This window comes from Perca flavescens, chromosome 23, assembly GCF_004354835.1.
Source record: "Perca flavescens isolate YP-PL-M2 chromosome 23, PFLA_1.0, whole genome shotgun sequence".
NCBI lineage: Eukaryota > Metazoa > Chordata > Actinopteri > Perciformes > Percidae > Perca > Perca flavescens.
The window spans coordinates 10,318,023-10,324,744 of record NC_041353.1 but is presented as its reverse complement, the minus strand read 5'-3'; the positions used below and the strand labels follow the sequence as shown (position 1 = coordinate 10,324,744).

At 39.8% G+C, this 6,722-nt stretch overlaps 1 long non-coding RNA gene across 1 annotated transcript; it reads left to right on the top strand.

The window, feature by feature from the left end:
* Nucleotides 1-2,744: 2,744 nt before the first annotated feature.
* LOC114550306 (uncharacterized) lies at nucleotides 2,745-4,702 on the top strand. The gene is made up of 2 exons (XR_003691677.1): nucleotides 2,745-3,026; nucleotides 4,063-4,702. It is a non-coding gene; the product is annotated as an uncharacterized LOC114550306 (long non-coding RNA).
* The last annotated feature ends 2,020 nt before the right edge of the window (nucleotides 4,703-6,722 follow it).

Here is a 6,722-nt window from a genome sequence, read left to right as displayed (position 1 = left end):
GGCAGAGCAGGACACCCAGGACTCGGTTTACACCTATCACCATTTCTAGCCACTGGGGGACCATAGGCAGGCTGGGGGAACTCATATTAATGTTAAAAAACCTCATAAAGTGAAATTGTCATGCCATGGGACCTTTAACCCATGTGTTATCTTCTGTTTGACCATGCAACTTTTTGTTTTTCTCTTTTTTTTCAACTGTTTGTTCGTCTTTACGACCCTTTTCTTGCTTGTCCGGATGTTTCTGAATCTTTTCCCGACATTTTTGTCCCTTTTTTCAACGCTCTTTTATCAATTATTTTCTTCCAATGCTATAAAATGTAATAAAACACCGTCAATTCAATGAAAGTAGTGGACTGAGCATTTACTTTACTTGAAGTGAAGAGCGTTGTATAGAACCATCCACGTTATTTCTTTTGACAATTTAGTTGAAAGAATCCCAAATTTGTGTAATATAAACTTTTTGAAAATGGGTCAAATTTGACCTGAGGACAACAGGAGGGTTAAGTGCATTTCTCATTTAGATTAACCTGTTTTGAGTTTAGTCAGTGAAATGAAAAACCAAAGAATAGAATGTCTGTGTGTAGCTGAGTAATCTGAACTAATTGGCTGCCTGTCAATTTCTGGCAGTGAAAACCGCAGAGTAGTCTCTCAAAGCTGCTTACAACATTCCTACGCAACTTTCTTTATACCTCAGGGAATCATAAGACATGATTATCCAGATGGGAAACAATGGACAAAAGTAAACATCAACGCACAGAGGAAATGGTTTGGAAGTAATGTCTAGCTGTTCAGGCTTGTGTGAGAAAAAGGTTTTTTGACTCATATCAGTATCAAAAATACTCAGCATTATTGCCTCAAAAGTTTAGACCATGCCACGTTTTAAATTAAGAATGTGTAAACCATGAGGTAGCACTGATAAATCATATACTATCATATCAAATGCTTGGTGTGGATTTAAGAGTTAGCCCAACATCTGTGCTCTTATGCTTCCAGTGAACAGTGGTGACTGTATGTCTGCCTCAGGGGGAAGTGAAATCATGACAGAACAGCGCTGCCATCTTGTTCAGCTCATTCTGCTGAATGGGGAATTTTCCAGATAAGAAAATCTGGAATCTCCACTGTTGCATGTGAATAAACAGGAAATACCAATAATGTATTTATTTATTAAAAGATAACAGGTTTTCTAATAAGTTTATACAGAGTGGATCCTGGTGTTGGAACAGGTCTGAGTGAGCCCATAAATGTATGTGCATGTTTGTGTGTGTGTGTGTGTGTGTGTGTGTGTGTGTGTGTGTGTGTGTGTTTCTGTGAGTTCAATAGTTATCTCTCTTAATGCTTACTCACTCACTAGCTATGAGTGACTAAGAACATGTCAAATACATTGCTCAACTGTCAACGTTTTCCTTTTGTCATTAAATGTTATCCTAACTGTTCAAACAAAGACCTTACTGACCAGATCCGAAATGAGGAAGTAAATACTCTCAGATATCATCTCACTCTTAATCCTCTTGGTTGCATGTGGGACATAAAGCCGTTAAAAAAAAACATTTTTATGGTATGATATGGTACGGAGCTGTTCGTTTAATAGTTGACTCGGAAGAAAGCCAACGTTTTGACGATAAACTACATCAACACAACAGTATGAGGAGTTAAACTGGATGGGCCCAATAACCTCTCAATAGTTCTACTTGTTGTTAAATTGCAACATGGGGGGTGCATTATGTCGGCAGGATAATTTAAAAGGCAACCGCGACTAAATCTTTTGTACAGCCCTATTTCTGATACCGTGGTGGCAGAAAGTTTGCCATGGTGGGCCGCCACTACAGAATCAACATAGAGGAAACACTGAGAGGGGCCTTATTACATGATCCAACTTTTCTTTAAAGGTCCGTTGTGTAACGTGTAAGTTGTTGATTATCAAAATCTGTGCTGCCTGTTCACAAACTTGTCCTTTTTCATAAATATTTACCACCACCATCAATTCCAAGTATTCCTTTTGGCTTGAAATGTTACATTTGCATTTGCATGAACTGGGGTAGACGCTCCATATTAATGTGCCATCTTGAAATACGTTAGCCGGTAAGGGACATACAGGACATACTGCTCCGCCTTTTGCGTTTTTTGCTGTCACATGCAAATGCTAATGCTGCTAATGGGTATCGTAGCTTCCCAATTGCCATTTTCAGCATGTAGCTTGCTAGCTCAAAGTTTGTTGTTGTTTCTCGAAACGAAGGGATTTTGACAAAAGTAAACACACAGGGAGAGTAAGGTGATGTCGACAATTATCCTGGAAATGTACTGCCGTTGATCCAGACTATTCCAATTTTAACTTAAAATAGGAAGTTTCTGTAATATGGCCCCTGGAGTGTTTACATTCTATAATAAATATAAAAAATAAATAAATAGCTTAGACCTACATGGTAGGTATTCCATAGGCAATATAATTAAAATTGACAGGAAACAGGCTCTTGGGAGATACAATCTACAGGAAATATCTAGGCTAATTGAACATAAATTAATAAATAAAATATACAAAAGTGAGTCTTCTTATGTTTTTCCTATTTGTCCTCATCTATGACAGTGATACAGTTTAGAAAATGAGCACGACCAAAGAACTGACGACACCAATTAAAACCTAAAAAAATCGAAACCTATTAGCTTAATCAAAGTATGAAGCATAACAACCTCATGGAAATTTCTGAACTCTCCTCAGGTCATCTAGGCATACTGTAAACATGAATCAGGAAATTGTCTGACTACAACGTGATGTCACTGGCAGGATACGCTCTCTAATTGAACACTGCTTGACAACAGCCCTACAGCTCACACACAGCAGCGGAGACGGAGGCAGACACAAGCTATGTGATTTCAGCTTCAGCGGTGGAAGAGTTTGTCCCGTTATTTTTTGACCAAAAAATATCAGCGGATTTCTCTTGGGCTGCCCTGTTTGTTGTTGGGAACTACCTCAACCTACCTAGCTACGCGAGAGAAAGAAAGATAGAAACTGCAAAAGAGCCGAGCATCTGGTAAGGTATTACAACCAACGAAATAGTTCGTCCCAGTTTTAGTAGCGCTTAAAGAAAAAGTTTCAAAGTATTCTCGCTGCGTGGTGGTATTTGTTCTTTTCGTTGTTTTTTTTAATCGTTTCCAAAGCCATGTGCATTGGATGCATAGACAGTATGGATGCTACCTTCATGTTCGTTTCTGAGCGTCTGCATTTGCAATAACTCTTGTTACAAATGCGGTGTTTAGTGGATGTTTTTTTTGGAAGAGGGAGAGTAATAGAGTCCTAGATTGTTTAAAGTCAAATGAAAATAGAAAATAAATACTCGCTTGCATCACTTACGGATAAATATTGAAATATGTTCTACGACAATCCCAACAGCCTTAAAATGCACCACTAATGGTTCTTCCTGTGTGGTCTCTAGCTTCCTTGCATACACGCTTTCTCCATACACAAGTCATTTTTACCCAGTTCACGCACAAAAATACACTGTGCACCACGATAAATTAGTTAACATGTATATTGTGGTTTGGAATTGTCCCAAAAATATAGTCCAAAGTGTATCAAGGTTGGACTTCAGCAACGGGATTCTCAGTGGATTGCTTAAACCCAATGTTCCAAAAGGGTGAAAAAGTAGCACATCTTCATTTCAGTTGTTTATTTGGCTCACATCATCACGCTCTGATAAAGCCTTTGTGCTGTATTTCTTTTGTGATGTGAGCCACATGAAGTGAAATGATAGTATGTTGTCCTCCTAGATTTGGAAATTTGAAGATGCTACCATTTCATCTTATGTTTTGGAACATTGTCCAAAACGTATGTGCATTTTACATTACATTTATTCGGCTCCAGCTTTTATGCAAAGCCACCCCCCCAAAAAAAATGCAAGAATCATGCAAGTACATTAATCAAATATGCAGATCTACTTTAACTGCTACAGGAGATAAAGAAAGATTGTTGTTGTTTTTTACTTTATGGGCCAAGGTGCAGTCTGAACAAATGTAACTGACTAACTGTACTCTACTCTTTAAAACTGATCATTGTTTTTCTTTTTGCAGCTAATTGTCGATTACCACGGGAGCCATGGTGGCAGCAGTCCTTAAGTTGTATTTTATTGGAACTGCGCTGAGCATCCTTGCAGTCATTTTTGGAATAGTAGACTCATTTGGTGGTCTGATGTACACCCAGGACCATCACTACATTTCGGACTTGGACCAACAGACACAGAGGCAGCTGTCCTCGAGCAACCACCGGAGAGGATCGCCCGTGACTAAAAACATTGGCTCTTAAGGGAAACATGTGGCACAATTTACAAAAAATGGCAGCTGGATGGGCTTGCTGGCTACTGTGGCATTGGATCAATAGACAGTGAGACTACGTTTATAATGACTGGAGATAGCAAGTATCCGGATTGTTCTATTGCTGAGTATGGACATCAATGCAATGTCTAACTTTCTATGCGTTCTGTGTTAGGGTTAGATATGGATGCATAACCCCACAGCATGTGTTTGTGTTTGCGCTACTCTTTATGCTTTAAACACGGTATCAGCTAAGATGTGTTAAAGAAACTCCAAATTGGATGAGAACTGTAACATCACTACTGACAATAATTAGCACTAAAATCAGAATGTTTTGTCTTTGCGATGTGCGTATTTTGAGGGTTTTAGTATTCAAATAAAATGTATTTTAAAAAAAACATTGAAGTGTTGCAATGAGTACGAACTGCTGCCTCTCTTGGCTACAGAAAAAAGACATGGACTTCCTGTTTACTGAAGAGTTAGTTGGAAGCCAGGCTGACGAATAAGTATAAAATGAAGTGAAAACTACTGACACAATTTCAGCAGTGATTAGGAACTAAAGGTTGAGCCTGGTGTGAGATTGCTGAAGTGCTGTGACGCATAGCATTTTTCAAAAGTGTCATAAGTTTAATGACCGTTGAAGCATGGTGACATACCACTGGTTGACTGGCTGGCTTTTCAGCTAAGTGCATTGAGGACAATTGGCAAACAATGAGGCTTAGGTAAATACTCATATCTATTAACTCTTTCCACCTGCACATGTATTTTGTTACTGTTTATTTTCCTCTGTCTGACCTTTCTTTTAAAATGTACACATAAACATTAACGTATTGCTGATTCATCGTCTTTTTCATCTTAGCGCCGCGAGGACAGCTGGCAGTGAATCACGCAGACTACGCCTTCGCCTGAGGTTACAGCTAATTACTTAGGCTTTTTCCCCTCAACATCATCCCAACACTCCACAAGACTAAAACTGAACTAATAATTTCCACTGTAAATGAGGATATGTGCATACTATAAGGTGTAGATAGCATTTGGCACAAATATACAAAATGTCTCTTCTTTTTATTACTAATTTATTATGTGTTTTTCAGCCTTGACATCTTTCCTTGATCTCGTTACCTTTTTTTCATCGAGGTTGAGAAAAGGTGTTAAGGAATAGGACCTAACGACTATTTGACCGCATCCCCTGTCTATTTTGTCTGAATAGAATGAAGACATGCTACTTTTATACCAAATACTACTGTATAATTAAGAGCAAGTGTGCAGGACTCATAGTGGTGAAATCAAGTTGAATTAACTAGTCAAGTCATGCCAAGTGTATTGGCAACGTGTACCAACACGGCCTAAAAAAACAACAAATAAGAAAGCCAAATTGAGGAAACCGCAGGAGAGGCAATTGAAAAGAGATAGCTGGTTGCGCAACAGGAGCCCTGTGAGCACAGTCTAGATCATTGTGCCTCTGGTCTATGAGTATGTATTAACAATGAATCAAATGGATGCATCCGTGTAATGTAAAAGGGACTGCTCAAAGAGATGAAAATGGGGAATTATGAGTGATGTCTGGCCCTATGGAGCAATTCAGCCTCTTTTAGCTTATTGTTTTACTTTTATGGCCCGAAATACACACACATGCACAAACAGGACCCATACACATGCATTAATGGAGAGATTTCAGAGCCAATGAACAGATGCCTGCCAGTGAACGGGCGCTCCGAGCAGTTGGGGGTTTGGTATTTTTGCTCGAGGGCACCTCAGCAGTGCCCAGCAGTACCTCTCCAGCTACCAGTCCACACTCTGTACTTGGTCTGTACAGGGACTCGGACTGACGACGGTCCGGTTCCCAAGACAGAGTTACTCCCAGGTGTGGTTTAGTCTCTTTAATCTCGTCAGACCATCAGATCATTTTTCTCTCACGGGGAAATGGAAAATGAATACTGCACTTTCATTACAGTCATCAGTTAGAATAAGAAAGTACATGTTCAGGCTAATATTTAATAGAATGTTCGAGCTGTACTATCTCAATCTCCACTGTCTCTGACTGAGTCACTAGGTTGTAGGAGTGGAGATCCCCTCACTGGTGACTGAAAGCAACAGTGTCAACTCAGCCGTACAACGTGTCATTTCCTGGTTAAGAGCTCGTTAAAAACCACAGAAACAAGCACTATGTGTACTCAACTGAATGTAACCTGAACCTGCAACAGACTGAATGTACAGTTAGAAGCAGCACAAAGCGTCACAACTTTATGAACAACAATGGCTTAACAGTGTAAGACAGTGATTCCCAACCCTTTTGGTCTGAGGTCCCCCCACAGATGAACTCACCTACCGTTTCATCCATTCCCAATGTCCATCCATCCATCCATCTTCGTCCGCTTATCCGGTGTCGGGTCGCGGGGGGAGCAGCTCCAGCAGGGGAC